Source organism: Mobula birostris, chromosome 18 (assembly GCF_030028105.1).
Source record: "Mobula birostris isolate sMobBir1 chromosome 18, sMobBir1.hap1, whole genome shotgun sequence".
Classification (NCBI taxonomy): Eukaryota; Metazoa; Chordata; class Chondrichthyes; order Myliobatiformes; family Myliobatidae; genus Mobula; species Mobula birostris.
The window spans coordinates 42,249,922-42,273,734 of NC_092387.1; the positions used below are offsets into that span (position 1 = coordinate 42,249,922).

General features: G+C 58.7%; 1 protein-coding gene across 1 annotated transcript in view; it reads left to right on the forward strand.

The window, feature by feature from the left end:
• LOC140211882 (glutamate receptor ionotropic, delta-1-like) overlaps positions 1-23,813 on the forward strand; it is a 993,352-nt gene that overhangs the window by 248,735 nt on the left and 720,804 nt on the right. The gene's annotated exons all lie outside the window — the stretch shown is intronic.

Below are 23,813 nucleotides of genomic sequence, written 5' to 3' on the forward strand. Positions count from 1 at the left end.
CTAGGACGTTGCCTGGTGTGGGGCATAGGGGATTCACTGGTGTGTTGCCTAGAGTGGTGCAGAGGGGATTCACTGGGGTGTTGTCTTGGGTGGTGCAGCGGGGATTAACTGGGGTGCTGTCTGGGGTGGTGCAGCGGGGATTCACTGGGGTGTTGCCTAGGGTGGTACAGAGGGGATTTACTGGGGTGTTGCCTCGGGAGGGGCAGAGGGGATTCACTGCTGTGTTGCCTAGGGTGGTGCAGAGGGGATTCACTGTGGTGTTGCCTAGGGTGGTGCAGAGGGTCTTCACTGGGGTGTTGCCTAGGGTGGGTCAGAGGGGATTCTCTGGGGTGTTATCTGGGGTGGTGCAGAGGGGATTCACTGATATGTTGCCTTGGGTGGTGCAGAGGGGCTTCACTGGGACGTTGCCTAGGGTGATGCAGAGGGGATTAACTGGGGTGTTGCCTGGGGTGGTGCAGAGGGGATTAACTGGTGTGTTGCCTGGGGTGGTGCAGAGGGGATTCACTGGGCTGTAGCCTCGGAAGGGGCAGAGGGGATTTACTGGGGTGTTGCCTAGGGTGGTGCAGAGAGGATTCACTGGTGTGTTGCCTAGGGTGATGCAGAAGGGATGCACTAGGACGTTGCCTAGGGTAGTGCAGAGGGGATTCACTGGGATGTTGCCTAGGGTGGTGCAGAGGAGATTCACTGGTGTGTTGCTTAGGGTGGGGCAGAGGGGATTCACTGGAACGTTGCCTAGGGTGCTGCAGTGGGGATTCACTAGGACGTTGTCTAGTGTGCTACAGAGGCAATTCACTGGGGTGGTGCCTGAGGTGGTGCGGAGGCGATTCACTGGGACATTGCCTAGGGTGGTGCAGAGGGGATTCACTAGGACGTTGCCTGGTGTGGTGCAGAGTGGAATCACTAGAATGTTGTCTAGGGTGGTGCAGAGGGGATTCACTGGGATGTTGCCTAGGGTGGTGCAGAGGGGATTCACTGGGGTGTTGCTTCGGGTGGTGCAGAGGGGATTTACTGGGACATTGACTGGGGGGGGTGCAGGGGGGATTCACTGGGACGTTGCCTAGGGTGGGGCAGAGGGGATTCACTGGGGTGTTGCCTAGGGTGGTGCAGAGGGGATTCACTGGGACGGTGCCTAGGGTGATGCAGAGGGGATTCACTGGGATGTTTCCTGGGGTGGTGCAGATGGGATTCACTGGGACGTTGCCTAGAGTGGTGTAGAGGGGATTCTCTGGGGTGTTGGCTAGTGTGATCCAGAGGGGATTCAGTAGGACGTTGCCTAGTGTGGGGCAGAGGGGATTCACTGGTGTGTTGCCTAGAGTGGTGCAGAGGGGACTCACTGCAGGTGTTGCCTAGGGCGATGCAGAGCGGATTCACTGGGATGTTGCCTTGGGAGATGCAGAGGGGATTAACTGGGACGTTGCCTTGGGAGATGCAGAGGGGATTAACTGGGACGTTGCCTTGGGAGATGCAGAGGGGATTAACTGGGGTGTTGCCTGGGGTGGTGCAGAGGGGATTAACTGGGGTGTTGCCTGTGGTGCTGCAGAGGGGAGTCACCGGGGTGTTGCCTCAGAAGGGGCAGAGGGGATTCACTAGGACGTTGCCTGGTGTGGGCAGAGGCGATTCACTGGTGTGTTGCCTAGAGTGGTGCAGAGGGGATTTACTGCGGTTGTTGCCTGGGGTGGTGCAGCGTGAATTAACTGCGGTGTTGCCTGAGGTGGTGCAGAGGGGATTCACTGGGCTGTTGTCTCGGGGGGGGGGGGCAGAGGGGATTCACTGGTGTGTTGCCTGGGGTGGTGCAGAGGGGATTCACTGGGGTGTTGCCTAGGGTGGTGCAGATGGTATTAACTGGAGTTTTGCCTAGGGTGGTGCAGAGGGGATTCAGTGGGATGTTGCCTAGGGTGGTGCACAGGGGATTCACTGGGGTGGTGCAGAGGGGGTAAACTGGGGTGTTGCCTGGGATGTTGCAGAGGGGATTCACTGGGGTGTTGCCTAGGGTGGTACAGAGGGGATTCACTGGTGTGTTGCCTGGGGTGGGTTTGAGGGGATTCACTGGTGTGTTCCCTGGGGTGGGGCAGAGGGGATTCACTGGGACGTTGCCTAGGGTGGTGCAGAGGGGATTCACTGGGGTGTTGCCTAGGGTGGTGCAGAGGGTATTTACTGGGAGGTTGCCTAGGGTGGTGCAGAGGGGATTCACTGGGGTGTTGCCTAGGGTGGTACAGAAGGGATTTACTTGGGTGTTGCCTCGGGAGGGGCAGAGGGGATTCACTGGTGTGTTGTCTAGTGTGGGGCAAAGGGGATTCACTGGGGTGTTGCCTACGGTGGGTCAGAGGGGATTCACTGGGCTGTTGCCTAGGGTGGTGCAGAGGGGATTCACTGGGGTGTTCCCTGGGGTGGTGCAGAGGGGATTCACTGGGGTGTTGGCCTAGGGTGGAGCAGAGGGGATTCATTAGGATGTTGTCTAGGGTGGTGCAGAAGGGATTCACTGGGGTGTTGCCTAGGGTGGTGCAGAGTGGATTCACTGGGACGTTGCCTAGGGAGGGGCAGAGGGGATTCACTGGTGTGTTGCCTAGGGAGGGGCAGAGAGGATTCACTGGGGTGTTGCCTAGGGTGGTGCAGAGGCGATTCACTGATATGTTGCCTAGGGTGGTGTAGAGGGGATTCAGTGGGACGTTGCCTAGGGTGGTGCAGATGGGATTCACTTGGACGTTGCCTGGGGTGGGGCAGAGGGGATTCACTGGGGTGTTGCCTAGGGTGATGCAGAAGGGATTCACTAGGACGTTGCCTAGGGTGGTGCAGAGGGGATTCACTGGGGTGTTGCCTAGGGTGGTGCAGAGGGGGTTTACTGGGACATTGACTGGGGTGGGGCAGAGGGGATTCACTGGGACGTTTCCTGGGGTGGTGCAGAGGGGATTCACTGGGCCGTTGCCTAGGGTGGTGCAGAGGGGATTCACTAGGGTGTTGGCTGGGGTGATCCAGAGGGGATTCACTAGGACGTTGCCTAGAGTGGTGCAGAGGGGATTCACTGCGGGTGTTGCCTAGGGCGGTGCAGAGCGGATTCACTGGGACGTTGCTTGGGGCGATGCAGAGGGGATTCACTGGTGTGTTGCCTAGGGTGGTGCAGAGGCGATTCACTGATATGTTGCCTAGGGTGGTGCAGAGGGGAGTCAGTGGGACGTGCCCAGGGTGGTGCAGAGGGGATTCACTGGGTGTTCCCTGGGGTGGTGCAGAGGGGATTCTCTGGTGTGTTGGCCTAGGGTGGGGCAGTGGGGATTCATTAGGATGTTGCCCAGGGTGGTGCTCAGGGGATTCACTGGGGTGGTGCAGAGGGGGTAAACTGGGGTGTCGCCTGGGATGTTGCAGAGGGGATTCACTGGGGTGTTGCCTCGGGTGGTACAGAGGGGATTCACTGGGGTGTTGCCTCAGGAGGGGCAGAGGGGATTCACTGGTGTGTTGCCTAGGGTGGTGCAGAGGGGATTCACTGGGACGTTGCCTCGGGTGATGCAGAGGGGATTAACTGGGGTGTTGCCTGGGGTGGTGCAGCGGGGATTCACTGGGGTGTTGCCTAGGGTGGTGCAGATGGTATTAACTGGAGTTTTGCCTAGGGTGGTGCAGAGGGGATTCAGTGGGATGTTGCCTAGGGTGGTGCACAGGGGATTCACTGGGGTGGTGCAGAGGGGGTAAACTGGGGTGTTGCCTGGGATGTTGCAGAGGGGATTCACTGGGGTGTTGCCTAGGGTGGTACAGAGGGGATTCACTGGGGTGTTGCCTGGGGAGGGGCAGAGGGGATTCACTGGTGTGTTGCCTAGTGTGGAGCAGAGGGGATTCACTGGGGTGTTGCCTAGGGTGGGGCAGAGTGGATTCACTGGGATGGTGCCTAGGGTGGTGCAGAGGGGATTCACTGGTGTGTTGCCTGGGGTGGGTTTGAGGGGATTCACTGGTGTGTTCCCTGGGGTGGGGCAGAGGGGATTCACTGGGACGTTGCCTAGGGTGGTGCAGAGGAGATTCACTGGGGTGTTGCCTAGGGTGATGCAGAAGGGATTCACTAGGACGTTGCTTTGGGTAGTGCAGAGGGGATTCACTGGGGTGTTGCCTAGGGTGGTGCAGAGGGGTTTTACTGGGACATTGACTGGGGTGGGGCAGAGGGGATTCACTGGGGTGTTGCCTAGGGTGGTGCAGAGGGGATTTACTGGGACGGTGCCTAGGGTGATGCAGAGGGGATTCACTGGGACGTTTCCTGGGGTGGTGCAGAGGGGATTCACTGGGACGTTGCCTAGGGTGGTGCAGAGGGGATTCACTGGTGTGTTGCCTCGGGTGGGTTTGAGGGGATTCACTGGGGTGTTCCCTGGGGTGATGAAGAGGGGATTCACTAGGACGTTGCCTAGGGTGGGGTAGAGGGGATTCATTGGGGTGTTGCCTAGGGTGGTGTAGAGGGGATTTACTGGGACGGTGCCTAGGGTGATGCAGAGGGGATTCACTGGGACGTTTCCTGGGGCGGTGCAGAGGGGATTCAGTGGGATGTTGCCTAGTGTGGTGCAGAGGGGATTCACTGGGGTGTTGGCTAGGGTGATCCAGAGGGGATTTACTAGGACGTTGCCTAGTGTGGGGCAGAGGGGATTCACTGGTGTGTTGGCTCGAGTGGTGCAGAGGGGATTACCTGGGGTTTTGCCTAGGGTGGTGCAGAGGGGATTCAGTGGGACTTTGCCTAGGGTGGTGCAGAGGGGATTCAGTGGGACTTTGCCTAGGGTGATGCAGAGGGGATTAACTGGGGTGTTGCCTGGGGTGGTGCAGAGGGGATTCACTGGGGTGTTGGCTAGGGTGATCCAGAGGGGATTCACTAGGACGTTGCCTAGTGTGGGGCAGAGGGGATTCACTGGTGTGTTGGCTCGAGTGGTGCAGAGGGGATTACCTGGGGTTTTGCCTAGGGTGGTGCAGAGGGGATTCAGTGGGACGTTGCCTAGGGTGATGCAGAGGGGATTAACTGGGGTGTTGCCTGGGGTGGTGCAGAGGGGATTCACTGGTGTGTTGCCTAGAGTGGTGCAGAGGGGATTCACTGCGGGTGTTGCCTAGGGTGGTGCAGAGGGGATTCACTGGGACGTTGCCTCGGGTGATGCAGCGGGGATTAACTGGGGTGTTGCCTGGGGTGGTGCAGCGGGGATTAACTGGTGTCTTGCCTGGGGTGGTGCAGAGGGGATTCACTGGGCTGTTGCCTCGGGAGGGGCAGAGGGGATTCAGTGTGGTGTTGCCTAAGGTGGTGCAGAGGGTCTTCACTGGGGTGTTGCCTAGGGTGGTGCAGAGGGGATTCACTGATATGTTGCCTCGGGTGGTGCAGAGGGTATTCACTGCGGTGTTGCCTAGGGTGGGTCAGAGGGGATTCTCTGGGGTGTTGCCTAGGATGGTGCAGAGGGGATTCACTGGTGTGTTGCCTAGGGTGATGCAGAGGGGATTAACTGGGGTTTTCCCTAGGGTGGTGCAGAGGGGATTCAGTGGGACGTTGCCTAGGGTGGTGCAGACGGGATTCACTGGGGTGTTGGCTTAGGGTGGGGCAGAGGGGATTCATTAGGATGTTGCCTAGGGTGGTGCAGAAGGGATTCACTGGGGTGTTGTCTGGGGTGGTACAGAGGGGATTTACTTGGGTGTTGCCTCGGGAGGGGCAGAGGGGATTCACTGGTGTGTTGCCTAGTGTGGTGCAGAGGGGATTCACTGGGACGATGCCTGGGGTGGTGCAGAGGGGATTCACTGGCGTGTTGCCTAGGGTGGGTCAGAGGGGATTCACTGGGGTATTGCCTAGGGTGGTGCAGAGGGGATTCACTGGGGTGTTGCCTAGGGTGGTGCAGAGGGGATTCACTGGGGTGTTGCCTAGGGTGGTGCAGAGCCAATTCACTGGGGGGTTGCCTTGGTAGGGGCAGAGGGGATTCACTGGGTGTTGCCTACGGTGGTGCAGAGGGGATTCACTGGGACGTTGCCTTGGGTGGTGCAGAGGTGATTTAGTGCGACGTTGCCTAGGGTGGTGCAGAGAGGATTCCCTGTGGAGTTCCCTGGGGTGGTGCAGAGGGGATTCACTGGGGTGTGCCCTGGGGTGGTGCAGAGTGGATTCACTGGGGTGTTGGCCTAGGGTGGGGCAGAGTGGATTCACTAGTATGTTGCCTAGGGTGGTGCAGAGAGGATTCACTGGTGTGTTGCCTGGTGTGGTGCAGAGGGGATTAACTGGTGTGTTCTCTGGGGTGTTGCAGAGGGGATTCACTGGTGTGTTCCCTGGGGTGTTGCAGAGGGGATTAACTGGTGTGTTCCCTGGGGTGTTGCAGAGGGGATTAACTGGGGTGTTGCCTGGGGTAGTGCAGAGGGGATTCAGTGGGGTGTTGCCTAGGGTGGTGCAGAGGGGATTCACTGATATGTTGCTTAGGGTGGTGTAGAGGGGATTCAGTGGGACGTTGCCTTGGGTGGTGCAGAGGGGATTCACTGGGGTGTTGACGTGGGGTGGTGCAGAGGGGATTTACTGGGGTGTTGCCTCGGGAGGGGCAGAGGGGATTCACTGGTGTGTTGCCTAGGGTGGTGCAGAGGGGATTCACTGGGGTGTTGCCTAGGGTGGTGCAGAGGGGATTCACTGGGACGTTGCCTAGGGTGGTGCAGAGGGGATTCACTGGGGTGTTCCCTGGGGTGGTGCAGAGGGGATTCACTGGGGTGTTGGCCTACGGTGGGGCAGAGGGGATTCATTAGGATGTTGCTTAGTGTGGTGCAGAGGGGATTCACTGGGGTGTTCCCTGGGGTGGTGCAGAGGGGATTCACTGGAGTGCTGGCCTAGGGTGGGGCAGAGGGGATTCACTGGGGTGTTGCCTAGGGTGGTGCACATGGGATTCACTGGGGTGTTGCCTAGGGTGGTGCAGAAGTTCTTCACTTGGGTGTTGCCTAGGGTGGTGCAGAGGGGATTCACTGGGATGTTGCCTAGGGTGGTGCAGAGGGGATTCACTGGGGTGTTGCCTGGGGTGGGGCATAGGGGATTCACTGGAGTGTTGCCTAGGGTGGTGCAGAGGGGATTCACTGGGACGTTCCCTAGGGTGGTGCAGAGGGGATTCACTGATGTGTTGCCTAGGGTGGTGCAGAGGGGATTCACTGGGGTGTTACCTTGAGTGGGGCAGTGGGGATTCACTGGTGTGTTGCCTAGGGTGGTGCAGAGAGGATTCACTGGGGTGTTGCCTGGGGTGGTGCAGAGTCAATTCAATGGGGGGTTGCCTCGGTAGGGGCAGAGGGGATTCACTGGGTGTTGCCTACGGTGGTGCAGAGCGGATTCACTGGGACGTTGCCTAGGGTGGTGCAGAGGTGATTTAGTGCGATGTTGCCTAGGGTGGTGCAGAGGGGATTCCCTGTGGAGTTCCCTGGGGTGGTGCAGAGGATATTCACTGGTGTGTTGCCTGGGGTGGTGCAGAGGGGATTCACTGGTGTGTTGCCTGTGGTGGTGCAGACGGGATTAACTGGTGTGTTCCCTGGGGTGGTGCAGAGGGGATTGACTGGTGTGTTGCCTGGGGTGGAGCAGAGGGCATTCACTGGTGTGTTGCCTGTGGTGTTGCAGAGGGGATTCACTGGGGTGTTGCCTGGAGTAGTGCAGAGGGGATTCAGTGGGGTGTTGCCTGGGGTAGTGCAAAGGGGATTCACTGGGACGTTGCCTATGGTGGTGCTGGGGGGATTCACTGTGGTGTTCCCTAGAGTGGGGCAGTGTGGCTTCACTGGGGTGTTCCCTGGGGTGGTGCAGGGGGGATTCACTGGGGTGTTCCCTGAGGTGGTGCAGAGGGGATTCACTGGGGTGTTGGCCTAGGGTGGGGCAGAGGGGATTCATTAGGATGTTGCTTAGTGTGGTGCAGCGGGGATTCACTGGGGTGTTCCCTGGGGTGGTGAAGAGGGGATTCACTGGGGTGTTCCCTGGGGTGGTGCAGAGGGGATTCACTGGGGTGTTGGTTAGGGTGGTGCAGAGGGAATTCACTGGGGTGTTTCCTAAGGTGGTACAGAGCGTATTCACTGGGACGTTGCCTAGAGTGGGGCAGAAGGGATTCACTGGGGTGTTTCCTGGGGTGGTGCAGAGGGGATTCACTGGGGTGTAGCCTAGGGTGGTACAGGGGGGATTTACTGGGGTGTTGCCTAGGGTGGTACAGGGGGGATTTACTGGGGTGTTGCCTCGGGAGGGGCAGATGGGATTCACTGTTGTGTTGCCTAGGGTGGTGCGCAGGGGATTCACTGGGGTGTTGCCTAGGGTGGTGCAGAGGTTCTTCACTTGGGTGTTGCCTAGGGTGGTGCAGAGGGGATTCACTGGGACTTTGCCTAGGGTGGTGCAAAGGGGATTCACTGGGGTGTTGCCTAGGGTGGTGCAGAGGGGATTCACTGGGGTGTTACCTAGGGTGGTGCAGAGGGGATTCACTGGGACGTTGCCTAGGGTGGTGCAGAGGGGATTCACTGGGGTGTTGCCTAGGGTGGTGCAGAGGGGATTCACTGGGGTGTTGCCTAGGGTGGGGCATAGGGGATTCACTGGGGTGTTGCCTAGGGTGGTGCAGAGTGGATTCACTGATATGTTGCCTAGGGTGGTGCAGAGGTTCTTCACTTGGGTGTTGCCTAGGGTGGTGCAGAGGGGATTCACTGGGACTTTGCCTAGGGTGGTGCAAAGGGGATTCACTGGGGTGTTGCCTAGGGAGGTGCAGAGGGGATTCACTGGGGTGTTACCTAGGGTGGTGCAGAGGGGATTCACTGGGACGTTGCCTAGGGTGGTGCAGAGGGGATTCACTGTGGTGTTGCCTAGGGTGGTGCAGAGGGGATTCACTGGGGTGTTGCCTAGGGTGGTGCAGAGGGGATTCACCTGGGTGTTGCCTAGGGTGGGGCATAGGGGATTCACTGGGGTGTTGCCTAGGGTGGTGCAGAGGGGATTCACTGATATGTTGCCTAGGGTGGTGCAGAGGGGATTCACTGATATGTTGCCTCGGGTGGGGCAGAGGGGATTTACTGGGGTGTTACCTTGGGTGGGGCAGAGGGGATTCACTGGTGTGTTGCCTATGGTGGTGCAGAGGGGATTCACTGGGTGTTGCCTGGGGTGGTGCAGAGAGGATTCACTGGGGTGTTGCCTGGGGTGGTGCAGAGGGCATTCACTGGGGTGTTGACTAGGGTGGTGCAGAGCCAATTTACTGGGGGGTTGCCTCGGTAGGGGCAGAGGGGATTCACTGGGTGTTGCCTACGGTGGTGCAGAGGGGATTCACTGGGACGTTGCCTTGGGTGGTGCAGAGGTGATTTAGTGCGACGTTGCCTAGGGTGGTGCAGAGAGGATTCCCTGTGGAGTTCCCTGGGGTGGTGCAGAGGGGATTCACTGGGGTGTGCCCTGGGGTGGTGCAGAGTGGATTCACTGGGGTGTTGGCCTAGGGTGGGGCAGAGTGGATTCACTAGTATGTTGCCTAGGGTGGTGCAGAGAGGATTCACTGGTGTGTTGCCTGGTGTGGTGCAGAGGGGATTAACTGCTGTGTTCCCTGGGGTGGTGCAGAGGGGATTCACTGGGGTGTTGCCTAGGGTGGTATAGAGGGGATTCACTGGGGTGTTGCCTAGGGTGGTACAGAGGGGATTTACTGGGGTGTTGCCTCGGGGAGGGGCAGAGGGGATTCACTGTTGTGTTGCTTAGGGTGGTGCAGAGGGTCTTCACTTGGGTGTTGCCTAGGGTGGTGCAGAGGGGATTCACTGGGACGTTGCCTAGGGTGGTGCAGAGGCGATTCACTGGGGTGTTGCCTAGGGTGGTGCAGAGGGGATTCACTGGGGTGTTGCCTAGGGTGGTACAGAGGGTATTCACTGGGGTGTTGCCTAGGGTGGGGCATAGGGGATTCACTGGTGTGTTGCCTAGGGTGGTGCAGAGGGTATTCACTGATATGTTGCCTAGGGTGGTGCAGAGGGGATTTACTGGGGTGTTACCTTGGGTGGGGCAGAGGGGATTCACTGGTGTGTTGCCTATGGTGGTGCAGAGGGGATTCACTGGGGTGTTGCCTGGGGTGGTGCAGAGAGGATTCACTGGGGTGTTGCCTGGGGTGGTGCAGAGGGGATTCACTGGGACGTTGCCTAGGGTGGTGCAGAGGGGATTCACTGTGGTGTTGCCTAGGGTGGTGCAGAGGGGATTCACTGGGGTGTTGCCTAGGGTGGTGCAGAGGGGATTCACCTGGGTGTTGCCTAGGGTGGGGCATAGGGGATTCACTGGGGTGTTGCCTAGGGTGGTGCAGAGGGGATTCACTGATATGTTGCCTAGGGTGGTGCAGAGGGGATTCACTGATATGTTGCCTCGGGTGGGGCAGAGGGGATTTACTGGGGTGTTACCTTGGGTGGGGCAGAGGGGATTCACTGGTGTGTTGCCTATGGTGGTGCAGAGGGGATTCACTGGGTGTTGCCTGGGGTGGTGCAGAGAGGATTCACTGGGGTGTTGCCTGGGGTGGTGCAGAGGGCATTCACTGGGGTGTTGACTAGGGTGGTGCAGAGCCAATTTACTGGGGGGTTGCCTCGGTAGGGGCAGAGGGGATTCACTGGGTGTTGCCTACGGTGGTGCAGAGGGGATTCACTGGGACGTTGCCTTGGGTGGTGCAGAGGTGATTTAGTGCGACGTTGCCTAGGGTGGTGCAGAGAGGATTCCCTGTGGAGTTCCCTGGGGTGGTGCAGAGGGGATTCACTGGGGTGTGCCCTGGGGTGGTGCAGAGTGGATTCACTGGGGTGTTGGCCTAGGGTGGGGCAGAGTGGATTCACTAGTATGTTGCCTAGGGTGGTGCAGAGAGGATTCACTGGTGTGTTGCCTGGTGTGGTGCAGAGGGGATTAACTGCTGTGTTCCCTGGGGTGGTGCAGAGGGGATTCACTGGGGTGTTGCCTAGGGTGGTATAGAGGGGATTCACTGGGGTGTTGCCTAGGGTGGTACAGAGGGGATTTACTGGGGTGTTGCCTCGGGGAGGGGCAGAGGGGATTCACTGTTGTGTTGCTTAGGGTGGTGCAGAGGGTCTTCACTTGGGTGTTGCCTAGGGTGGTGCAGAGGGGATTCACTGTGGTGTTGCCTAGGGTGGTGCAGAGGGGATTCACTGGGGTGTTGCCTAGGGTGGTGCAGAGGGGATTCACCTGGGTGTTGCCTAGGGTGGGGCATAGGGGATTCACTGGGGTGTTGCCTAGGGTGGTGCAGAGGGGATTCACTGATATGTTGCCTAGGGTGGTGCAGAGGGGATTCACTGATATGTTGCCTCGGGTGGGGCAGAGGGGATTTACTGGGGTGTTACCTTGGGTGGGGCAGAGGGGATTCACTGGTGTGTTGCCTATGGTGGTGCAGAGGGGATTCACTGGGTGTTGCCTGGGGTGGTGCAGAGAGGATTCACTGGGGTGTTGCCTGGGGTGGTGCAGAGGGCATTCACTGGGGTGTTGACTAGGGTGGTGCAGAGCCAATTTACTGGGGGGTTGCCTCGGTAGGGGCAGAGGGGATTCACTGGGTGTTGCCTACGGTGGTGCAGAGGGGATTCACTGGGACGTTGCCTTGGGTGGTGCAGAGGTGATTTAGTGCGACGTTGCCTAGGGTGGTGCAGAGAGGATTCCCTGTGGAGTTCCCTGGGGTGGTGCAGAGGGGATTCACTGGGGTGTGCCCTGGGGTGGTGCAGAGTGGATTCACTGGGGTGTTGGCCTAGGGTGGGGCAGAGTGGATTCACTGGTATGTTGCCTAGGGTGGTGCAGAGAGGATTCACTGGTGTGTTGCCTGGTGTGGTGCAGAGGGGATTAACTGCTGTGTTCCCTGGGGTGGTGCAGAGGGGATTCACTGGGGTGTTGCCTAGGGTGGTATAGAGGGGATTCACTGGGGTGTTGCCTAGGGTGGTACAGAGGGGATTTACTGGGGTGTTGCCTCGGGGAGGGGCAGAGGGGATTCACTGTTGTGTTGCTTAGGGTGGTGCAGAGGGTCTTCACTTGGGTGTTGCCTAGGGTGGTGCAGAGGGGATTCACTGGGACGTTGCCTAGGGTGGTGCAGAGGCGATTCACTGGGGTGTTGCCTAGGGTGGTGCAGAGGGGATTCACTGGGGTGTTGCCTAGGGTGGTACAGAGGGTATTCACTGGGGTGTTGCCTAGGGTGGGGCATAGGGGATTCACTGGTGTGTTGCCTAGGGTGGTGCAGAGGGTATTCACTGATATGTTGCCTAGGGTGGTGCAGAGGGGATTTACTGGGGTGTTACCTTGGGTGGGGCAGAGGGGATTCACTGGTGTGTTGCCTATGGTGGTGCAGAGGGGATTCACTGGGGTGTTGCCTGGGGTGGTGCAGAGAGGATTCACTGGGGTGTTGCCTGGGGTGGTGCAGAGGGGATTCACTGGGGTGTTGCCTAGGGTGGTGCAGAGCCAATTCACTGGGGGGTTGCCTCGGTAGGGGCAGAGGGGATTCACTGGGTGTTGCCTACGGTGGTGCAGAGGGGATTCACTAGGACGTTGCCTTGGGTGGTGCAGAGGTGATTTAGTGCGACGTTGCCTAGGGTGGTGCAGAGAGGATTCCCTGTGGAGTTCCCTGGGGTGGTGCAGAGGGGATTCACTGGGGTGTGCCCTGGGGTGGTGCAGAGTGGATTCACTGGGGTGTTGGCCTAGGGTGGTGCAGAGAGGATTCACTGGTGTGTTGCCTGGTGTGGTGCAGAGGGGATTAACTGGTGTGTTCTCTGGGGTGTTGCAGAGGGGATTCACTGGTGTGTTCCCTGGGGTAGTGCAGAGGGGATTCAGTGGGGTGTTGCCTAGGGTGGTGCAGAGGGGATTTACTGGGATATTGCCTGGGGTGGTGCAAAGGGGATTCACTGGGACGTTGCCAATGGTGGTGCAGAGGGGATTCACTGGGGTGTTGCCTGGGGTGGTGCAGAGGGGATTCACTGATATGTTGCTTAGGGTGGTGTAGAGGGGATTCAGTGGGACGTTGCCTTGGGTGGTGCAGAGGGGATTCACTGGCGTGCTCCCTGGGGTGGTGCAGAGAGGATTCACTGGGGTGTTGACGTGGGGTGGTGCAGAGGGGATTTACTGGGGTGTTGCCTCGGGAGGGGCAGAGGGGATTCACTGGGACGTTGCCTGGGGTGGTGCAGAGGGGATTCACTGATATGTTGCTTAGGGTGGTGTAGAGGGGATTCAGTGGGACGTTGCCTTGGGTGGTGCAGAGGGGATTCACTGGCGTGCTCCCTGGGGTGGTGCAGAGAGGATTCACTGGGGTGTTGACGTGGGGTGGTGCAGAGGGGATTTACTGGGGTGTTGCCTCGGGAGGGGCAGAGGGGATTCACTGGGACGTTGCCTAGGGTGGTGCAGAGGGGATTCACTGGGACGTTGCCTAGGGTGGTGCAGAGGTGATTCATTGGGGTGTTGCCTAGAGTGGGGCAGAGTGGATTCACTGGGGTGTTCCCTGGGGTGGTGCAGAGGGGATTCACTGGGGTGTTCCCTGGGGTGGTGCAGAGGGGATTCACTGGGGTGGTGCAGAGGGGATTCACTGGGGTGTTGGCCTACGGTGGGGCAGAGGGGATTCATTAGGATGTTGCTTAGTGTGGTGTAGAGGGGATTCACTGGGGTGTTCCCTGGGGTGGTGCAGAGGGGATTCACTGGAGTGCTGGCCTAGGGTGGGGCAGAGGGGATTCATTGGTGTGTTGCCTATGGTGGTGCAGAGGGGATTCACTGGGGTGTTGCCTGGGGTGGTGCAGAGAGGATTCACTGGGGTGTTGCCTGGGGTGGTGCAGAGGGGATTCACTGGGGTGTTGCCTAGGGTGGTGCAGAGCCAATTCACTGGGGGGTTGCCTCGGTTGGGGCAGAGGGGATTCACTGGGTGTTGCCTACGGTGGTGCAGAGGGGATTCACTGGGACGTTGCCTTGGGTGGTGCAGAGGTGATTTAGTGCGACGTTGCCTAGGGTGGTGCAGAGAGGATTCCCTGTGGAGTTCCCTGGGGTGGTGCAGAGGGGATTCACTGGGGTGTGCCCTGGGGTGGTGCAGAGTGGATTCACTGGGGTGTTGGCCTAGGGTGGGGCAGAGTGGATTCACTAGTATGTTGCCTAGGGTGGTGCAGAGGGGATTAACTGGTGTGTTCCCTGGGGTGGTGAAGAGGGGATTCACTGGGGTGTTCCCTGGGGTGGTGCAGAGGGGATTCACTGGGGTGTTGCCTAGGGTGGTACAGAGGGGATTCACTGGGGTGTTGCCTAGGGTGGTGCAGAGGGTCTTCACTTGGGTGTTGCCTAGGGTGGTGCAGAGGGGATTCACTGGGACGTTGCCTAGGGTGGTGCAGAGGGGATTCACTGGGGTGTTGCCTAGGGTGGTGCAGAGGGGATTCACTGGGGTGTTGCTTAGGGTGGTGCAGAGGGGATTCACTGGGGTGTTGCCTAGGGTGGGGCATAGGGGATTCACTGGGGTGTTGCCTAGGGTGGTGCAGAGGGGATTCACTGATATGTTGCCTAGGGTGGTGCAGAGGGGATTCACTGATATGTTGCCTCGGGTGGGGCAGAGGGGATTTACTGGAGTGTTACCTTGGGTGGGGCAGAGGGGATTCACTGGGGTGTTGCCTGGGGTGGTGCAGAGAGGATTCACTGGGGTGTTGCCTGGGGTGGTGCAGAGGGGATTCACTGGGGTGTTGCCTAGGGTGGTGCAGAGCCAATTCACTGGGGGGTTGCCTCGGTAGGGGCAGAGGGGATTCACTGTGTGTTGCCTGCGGTGGTGCAGAGGGGATTCACTGGGACGTTGCCTTGGGTGGTGCAGAGAGGATTCCCTGTGGAGTTCCCTGGGGTGGTGCAGAGGGGATTCACTGGGGTCTGCCCTGGGGTGGTGCAGAGTGGATTCACTGGGGTGTTGGCCTAGGGTGGGGCAGAGTGGTTTCACTAGTATGTTGCCTAGGGTGGTGCAGAGGGGATTCACTGGTGTGTTGCCTGGTGTGGTGCAGAGGGGATTAACTGGTGTGTTCTCTGGGGTGTTGCAGAGGGGATTCACTGGTGTGTTCCCTGGGGTAGTGCAGAGGGGATTCAGTGGGGTGTTGCCTAGGGTGGTGCAGAGGGGATTTACTGGGATATTGCCTGGGGTGGTGCAAAGGGGATTCACTGGGACGTTGCCAATGGTGGTGCAGAGGGGATTCACTGGGGTGTTGCCTGGGGTGGTGCAGAGGGGATTCACTGATATGTTGCTTAGGGTGGTGTAGAGGGGATTCAGTGGGACATTGCCTTGGGTGGTGCAGAGGGGATTCACTGGCGTGCTCCCTGGGGTGGTGCGGAGAGGATTCACTGGGGTGTTGACGTGGGGTGGTGCAGAGGGGATTTACTGGGGTGTTGCCTCGGGAGGGGCAGAGGGGATTCAGTGGGGTGTTGCCTAGGGTGGTGCAGAGGGGATTTACTGGGATATTGCCTGGGGTGGTGCAAAGGGGATTCACTGGGACGTTGCCAATGGTGGTGCAGAGGGGATTCACTGGGGTGTTGCCTGGGGTGGTGCAGAGGGGATTCACTGATATGTTGCTTAGGGTGGTGTAGAGGGGATTCAGTGGGACATTGCCTTGGGTGGTGCAGAGGGGATTCACTGGCGTGCTCCCTGGGGTGGTGCGGAGAGGATTCACTGGGGTGTTGACGTGGGGTGGTGCAGAGGGGATTTACTGGGGTGTTGCCTCGGGAGGGGCAGAGGGGATTCACTGGTGTGTTGCCTAGGGTGGTGCAGAGGGGATTCACTGGGGTGTTGCCTAGGGTTGTGCAGAGGGGATTCACTGGGACGTTGCCTAGGGTGGTGCAGAGGGGATTCATTGGGGTGTTGCCTAGAGTGGGGCAGCGGGGATTCACTGGGGTGTTCCCTGGGGTGGTGCAGAGGGGATTCACTGGGGTGTTCCCTGGGGTGGTGCAGAGGGGATTCACTGGGGTGTTGGCCTACGGTGGGGCAGAGGGGATTCATTAGGATGTTGCTTAGTGTGGTGCAGAGGGGATTCACTGGGGTGTTCCCTGGGGTGGTGCAGAGGGGATTCACTGGAGTGCTGGCCTAGGGTGGGGCACAGGGGATTCATTAGGATGTTGCTTAGGGTGGTGCAGAGGGGATAAACTGGTGTGTTGCCTGGGATGTTGCAGAGGGAATTCACGGGGGTGTTGCCTAGAGTGGTGCAGAGGGGATTCACTGGTGTGTTGCCTGGTGTGGTGCAGAGGGGATTCACTGGGGTGTTGCCTAGAGTGGGGCAGAGGGGATTCACTGGGGTGTTGCCTAGGGTGGTGCACATGGGATTCACTGGGGTGTTGCCTAGGGTGGTGCAGAAGTTCTTCACTTGGGTGTTGCCTAGGGTGGTGCAGAGGGGATTCACTGGGACGTTGCCTAGGGTGGTGCAGAGGGGATTCACTGGGGTGTTGCCTGGGGTGGGGCATAGGGGATTCACTGGAGTGTTGCCTAGGGTGGTGCAGAGGGGATTGACTGGGGCGTTGCCTAGGGTGGTGCAGAGGGGATTCACTGGGGTGTTGCCTAGGGTGGTGCAGAGGGGATTCACTGGGTGTTGCCTACGGTGGTGCAGAGGGGATTCACTGGGACGTTGCCTAGGGTGGTGCAGAGGTGATTTAGTGCGACGTTGCCTAGGGTGGTGCAGAGGGGATTCCCTGTGGAGTTCCCTGAGGTGGTGCAGAGGGGATTCACTGGGGTGTGCCCTGGGGTAGTGCAGAGGGGATTCACTGGGGTGTTGGCCTAGGGTTGGGCAGAGTGGATTCACTAGGATGTTGCCTAGGGTGGTTCAGAGGGGATTCACTGGTGTGTTGCCTGGTGTGGTGCAGACGGGATTAACTGGTGTGTTGCCTAGGGTGGTGCAGAGGGGATTCACTGGTGTGTTGCCTGGGGTGGTGCAGAGAGGATTCACTGGGGTGTTGCCTGGGGTGGTGCAGAGGGGATTCACTAGGGTGTTGCCTAGGGTGGTGCAGAGCCAATTCACTGGGGGGTTGCCTCGATAGGGGCAGAGGGGATTCACTGGGTGTTGCCTATGGTGGTGCAGAGGGGATTCACTGGGACGTTGCCTAGGGTGGTGCAGAGGTGATTTAGTGTGACGTTGCCTAGGGTGGTGCAGAGGGGATTCCCTGTGGAGTTCCCTGGGGTGGTGCAGAGGGGATTCCCTGTGGAGTTCCCTGGGGTGGTGCAGAGGGGATTCACTGGGGTGTACCCTGGGGTGGTGCAGAGGGGATTCACTGGTGTGTTGGCCTAGGGTGGGGCAGAGTGGATTCACTAGGATGTTGCCTAGGGTGGTGCAGAGGGGATTAACTGGTGTGTTCCCTGGGGTGTTGCAGAGGGGATTCACTGGTGTGTTCCCTGGGGTGTTGCAGAGGGGATTCACTGGTGTGTTCCCTGGGGTGTTGCAGAGGGGATTAACTGGGTGTTGTCTGGGGTAGTGCAGAGGGGATTCAGTGGGGTGTTGCCTGGGGTGGTGCAGAGGGGATTCAGTGGGGTGTTGCCTAGGGTGGTGCAGAGGGGATTCACTGGGGTGTTGCCTGGGGTGGTGTAGAGGGGATTCACTGATATGTTGCTTAGGGTGGTGCAGAGGGGATTCACTGGCGTGCTCCCTGGGGTGGTGCAGAGGGTCTTTACTGGGGTGTTGCCTAGGGTGGTGCGGAGGGGATTCACTGGTGTGTTGGCTGGGGTGGTGCAGAGGGGATTAACTGGTGTGTTCCCTGGGGTGTTGCAGAGGGGATTCACTGGGGTGTTGCCTAGGGTGGTGCAGAGGGGATTTACTGATATATTGCCTAGGGTGGTGTAGAGGGGATTCAGTGGGACGTTGCCTAGGGTGGTGCAGAGGGGATTCACTGGGGTGTTGACGTGGGGTGGTGCAGAGGGGATTTACTGGGGTGTTGCCTCAGGAGGGGCAGAGGGGATTCACTGGGGTGTTGCCTAGGGTGGTGCACATGGGATTCACTGGGGTGTTGCCTAGGGTGGTGCAGAAGTTCTTCACTTGGGTGTTGCCTAGGGTGGTGCAGAGGGGATTCACTGGGACGTTGCCTAGGGTGGTGCAGAGGGGATTCACTGGGGTGTTGCCTGGGGTGGGGCATAGGGGATTTACTGGAGTGTTGCCTAGGGTGGTGCAGAGGGGATTGACTGGGGCGTTGCCTAGGGTGGTGCAGAGGGGATTCACTGGGGTGTTGCCTAGGGTGGTGCAGAGGGGATTCACTGGGTGTTGCCTACGGTGGTGCAGAGGGGATTCACTGGGACGTTGCCTAGGGTGGTGCAGAGGTGATTTAGTGCGACGTTGCCTAGGGTGGTGCAGAGGGGATTCCCTGTGGAGTTCCCTGAGGTGGTGCAGAGGGGATTCACTGGGGTGTGCCCTGGGGTAGTGCAGAGGGGATTCACTGGGGTGTTGGCCTAGGGTTGGGCAGAGTGGATTCACTAGGATGTTGCCTAGGGTGGTTCAGAGGGGATTCACTGGTGTGTTGCCTGGTGTGGTGCAGACGGGATTAACTGGTGTGTTGCCTAGGGTGGTGCAGAGGGGATTCACTGGAGTGTTGCCTGGGGTGGTGCAGAGAGGATTCACTGGGGTGTTGCCTGGGGTGGTGCAGAGGGGATTCACTGGGGTGTTGCCTAGGGTGGTGCAGAGCCAATTCACTGGGGGGTTGCCTCGATAGGGGCAGAGGGGATTCACTGGGTGTTGCCTATGGTGGTGCAGAGGGGATTCACTGGGACGTTGCCTAGGGTGGTGCAGAGGTGATTTAGTGTGACGTTGCCTAGGGTGGTGCAGAGGGGATTCCCTGTGGAGTTCCCTGGGGTGGTGCAGAGGGGATTCCCTGTGGAGTTCCCTGGGGTGGTGCAGAGGGGATTCACTGGGGTGTACCCTGGGGTGGTGCAGAGGGGATTCACTGGTGTGTTGGCCTAGGGTGGGGCAGAGTGGATTCACTAGGATGTTGCCTAGGGTGGTGCAGAGGGGATTAACTGGTGTGTTCCCTGGGGTGTTGCAGAGGGGATTCAGTGGTGTGTTCCCTGGGGTGTTGCAGAGGGGATTCACTGGTGTGTTCCCTGGGGTGTTGCAGAGGGGATTAACTGGGTGTTGTCTGGGGTAGTGCAGAGGGGATTCAGTGGGGTGTTGCCTGGGGTGGTGCAGAGGGGATTCAGTGGGGTGTTGCCTAGGGTGGTGCAGAGGGGATTCACTGGGGTGTTGCCTGGGGTGGTGTAGAGGGGATTCACTGATATGTTGCTTAGGGTGGTGCAGAGGGGATTCACTGGCGTGCTCCCTGGGGTGGTGCAGAGGGTCTTTACTGGGGTGTTGCCTAGGGTGGTGCGGAGGGGATTCACTGGTGTGTTGCCTGGGGTGGTGCAGAGGGGATTAACTGGTGTGTTCCCTGGGGTGTTGCAGAGGGGATTCACTGGGGTGTTGCCTAGGGTGGTGCAGAGGGGATTTACTGATATATTGCCTAGGGTGGTGTAGAGGGGATTCAGTGGGACGTTGCCTAGGGTGGTGCAGAGGGGATTCACTGGGGTGTTGACGTGGGGTGGTGCAGAGGGGATTTACTGGGGTGTTGCCTCAGGAGGGGCAGAGGGGATTCACTGGTGTGTTGCCTAGGGTGGTGCAGAGGGGATTCATTGGGGTGTTGCCTAGAGTGGGGCAGAGTGGATTCACTGGGGTGTTCCCTGGGGTGGTGCAGAGGGGATTCACTGGGGTGTTGGCCTAGGGTGGGGCAGAGGGGATTCATTAGGATGTTTCTTAGTGTGGTGCAGAGGGGATTCACTGGGGTGTTCCCTGGGGTGGTGCAGAGGGGATTCACTGGGGTGCTGGCCTAGGGTGGGGCAGAGGGGATTCATTAGGATGTTGCTTAGGGTGGTGCAGAGGGGATAAACTGGTGTGTTGCCTGGGATGTTGCAGAGGGAATTCACTGGGGTGTTGCCTGAGGTGGTACAGAGGGGATTTACTGGGGTGTTGCCTCGGGAGGGGCAGAGGGGATTTACTGGGTTGTTGCCTCGGGAGGGGCAGAGTGGATTCACTGGTGTGTTGCCTGGTGTGGTGCAGAGGGGATTCACTGGGGTGTTGCATCGAGTGGGGCAGAAGGGATTCACTGGGGTGTTGCCTAGTGTGGTGCAGAGGGTATTCACTGGGAAGTTGCCTGGGGTGGTGCAGAAGGGATTCACTGGGGTGTTGCCTGGGGTGGTGCAGAGGAGATTCACTGGGGTGTAGCCTAGGGTGGTACAGAGGGGATTTACTGGGGTGTTGCCTAGGGTGGTGCAGAGGGGATTCACTGGGGTGTTGGCCTAGGGTGGGGCAGAGGGGATTCATTCGGATGTTGTCTAAGGTGGTGCAGAGGGGATTCACTGGGGTGTTGCCTAGGGTGGTACAGAGGGGATTTACTTGTGTGTTGCCTCGGGAGGGGCAGAGGAGATTCACTGGGGTGTTGCCTAGTGTGGTGCAGAGGGGATTCACTGGGGTGTTGCCTAGGGTGGTGCAGAGGGGATTTACTGATATATTGCCTAGGGTGGTGTAGAGGGGATTCAGTGGGACGTTGCCTAGGGTGGTGCAGAGGGGATTCACTGGGGTGTTGACGTGGGGTGGTGCAGAGGGGATTCACTGGGGTGTTGCCTGGGGTGGTGCAGAGGAGATTCACTGGGGTGTAGCCTAGGGTGGTACAGAGGGGATTTACTGGGGTGTTGCCTAGGGTGGTGCAGAGGGGATTCACTGGGGTGTTGGCCTAGGGTGGGGCAGAGGGGATTCATTTGGATGTTGTCTAAGGTGGTGCAGAGGGGATTCACTGGGGTGTTGCCTAGAGTGGGGCAGAGTGGATTCACTGGGGTGTTCCCTGGGGTGGTGCAGAGGGGATTCACTGGGGTGTTGGCCTAGGGTGGGGCAGAGGGGATTCATTAGGATGTTTCTTAGTGTGGTGCAGAGGGGATTCACTGGGGTGTTCCCTGGGGTGGTGCAGAGGGGATTCACTGGGGTGCTGGCCTAGGGTGGGGCAGAGGGGATTCATTAGGATGTTGCTTAGGGTGGTGCAGAGGGGATAAACTGGTGTGTTGCCTGGGATGTTGCAGAGGGAATTCACTGGGGTGTTGCCTGAGGTGGTACAGAGGGGATTTACTGGGGTGTTGCCTCGGGAGGGGCAGAGGGGATTTACTGGGTTGTTGCCTCGGGAGGGGCAGAGTGGATTCACTGGTGTGTTGCCTGGTGTGGTGCAGAGGGGATTCACTGGGGTGTTGCATCGAGTGGGGCAGAAGGGATTCACTGGGGTGTTGCCTAGTGTGGTGCAGAGGGTATTCACTGGGAAGTTGCCTGGGGTGGTGCAGAAGGGATTCACTGGGGTGTTGCCTGGGGTGGTGCAGAGGAGATTCACTGGGGTGTAGCCTAGGGTGGTACAGAGGGGATTTACTGGGGTGTTGCCTAGGGTGGTGCAGAGGGGATTCACTGGGGTGTTGGCCTAGGGTGGGGCAGAGGGGATTCATTCGGATGTTGTCTAAGGTGGTGCAGAGGGGATTCACTGGGGTGTTGCCTAGGGTGGTACAGAGGGGATTTACTTGTGTGTTGCCTCGGGAGGGGCAGAGGAGATTCACTGGGGTGTTGCCTAGTGTGGTGCAGAGGGGATTCACTGGGGTGTTGCCTAGGGTGGTGCAGAGGGGATTTACTGATATATTGCCTAGGGTGGTGTAGAGGGGATTCAGTGGGACGTTGCCTAGGGTGGTGCAGAGGGGATTCACTGGGGTGTTGACGTGGGGTGGTGCAGAGGGGATTCACTGGGGTGTTGCCTGGGGTGGTGCAGAGGAGATTCACTGGGGTGTAGCCTAGGGTGGTACAGAGGGGATTTACTGGGGTGTTGCCTAGGGTGGTGCAGAGGGGATTCACTGGGGTGTTGGCCTAGGGTGGGGCAGAGGGGATTCATTTGGATGTTGTCTAAGGTGGTGCAGAGGGGATTCACTGGGGTGTTGCCTAGGGTGGTACAGAGGGGATTTACTTGTGTGTTGCCTCGGGAGGGGCAGAGGAGATTCACTGGGGTGTTGCCTAGTGTGGTGCAGAGGGGATTCACTGGGGTGTTGCCTAGGGTGGTGCAGAGGGGATTTACTGATATATTGCCTAGGGTGGTGTAGAGGGGATTCAGTGGGACGTTGCCTAGGGTGGTGCAGAGGGGATTCACTGGGGTGTTGACGTGGGGTGGTGCAGAGGGGATTTACTGGGGTGTTGCCTCAGGAGGGGCAGCGGGGATTCACTGGTGTGTTGCCTAGGGTGGTGCAGAGGGGATTCACTGGGACGTTGCCTAGTGTGCTGCAGAGGGGATTCATTGGGGTGTTGCCTAGAGTGGGGCAGAGTGGATTCACTGGGGTGTTCCCTGGGGTGGTGCAGAGGGGATTCACTGGGGTGTTGGCCTAGGGTGGGGCAGAGGGGATTCATTAGGATGTTGCTTAGTGTGGTGCAGAGGGGATTCACTGGGGTGTTCCCTGGGGTGGTGCAGAGGGGATTCACTGGGGTGCTGGCCTAGGGTGGGGCAGAGGGGATTCATTAGGATGTTGCTTAGGGTGGTGCAGAGGGGATAAACTGGTGTGTTGCCTGGGATGTTGCAGAGGGAATTTACTGGGGTGTTGCCTGAGGTGGTACAGAGGGGATTTACTGGGGTGTTGCCTCGGGAGGGGCAGAGGGGATTTACTGGGTTGTTGCCTCGGGAGGGGCAGAGTGGATTCACTGGTGTGTTGCCTGGTGTGGTGCAGAGGGGATTCCCTGTGCTGTTCCCTGGGGTGGTGCAGAGTGGATTCCCTGTGCTGTTCCCTGGGGTGTTGCAGAGTGGATTCCCTGAGGTGTTCCCTGGGGTGGTGCAGAGCGGATTCACTGGGGTGGTGCAGAGCGGATTCACTGGGGTGTTCCCTGGAGTGGTGCACAGGGGATTCACTGGGGTGTTCCCTGGAGTGGTGCACAGGGGATTCACTGGGGTGTTGGCCCATTGTGGTGCAGAGGGGATTCACTAGGATGTTGCCTGGGGTGGTGCAGAGGGGATTAACTGGTTTGTTGCCTGGTGTGTTGCAGGAGGGGATTCACTGGGGTGTTGCCTGGGATGGTGCAGAGGGGATTCACTGGTGTGTTGCCTAGGGTAGTGCAGAGGGGATTCACTGGGACTTTGCCTGGGGTGGTGCAGAGGGGATTCACTAGGACGTTGCCTGGGTGGTGCAGAGGGGATTCACTGGGGTGTTGCCTAGGGCGGTGCAGAGGGAATTCACCAGGACGTTGCCTAGGGTGGTGCAGAGGGGATTCACTGGGTGTGTTGCCTGGGGTGGTGTAGAGGGGATTCACTGGGGTGTTGCCTATTGTGGTGCAGTGGGGATTCACTGGGGGTTTTGCCTGGGGTGGTGCAGAGGGGATTCACTGGGGTGTTGCCTGGGATGGTGCTGTGGGGTTTCATTGTGGATTTGCCTAGGTTGGTGCAGAGGGGATTCACTGTGACATTGCCTAGCGTGGTGCACAGGGGATTCACTGGTGTGTTGCCTGGGGTGGTGCAGAGGGGATTCACTGGGACGTTGCCTAGGGTGGCATATCTCAATTATGAAGAGTGACTGAATAGGCCGGGTTTGTCTTCCTCGCTGTGGAGAATGCTTAGAGAGGAGCTGACGCAGATATACAAAGTCCTGAGGGACAGAGACTGAGTAAACTGTGGTAAACCTTTCCTCATATCAGAGGTCTCGAAACCAGATGGGATAGCTTAAACGCAAGGAGTGGAGCAGATAGAACATAGCACATGGAACAGTACAGTACAGGTACTGGCCCCTTATCGCACAATGTCATGCCAAACTAGCTAAAATGTAAATTTTAAAAAACCCTATAAACTAATCCCTCCCATCTGCATAATGTCCATATCCGTTTATCTTCATTATATTCATGTGCCTATCTAAATGTCTTGTGAAAGCCTCTGA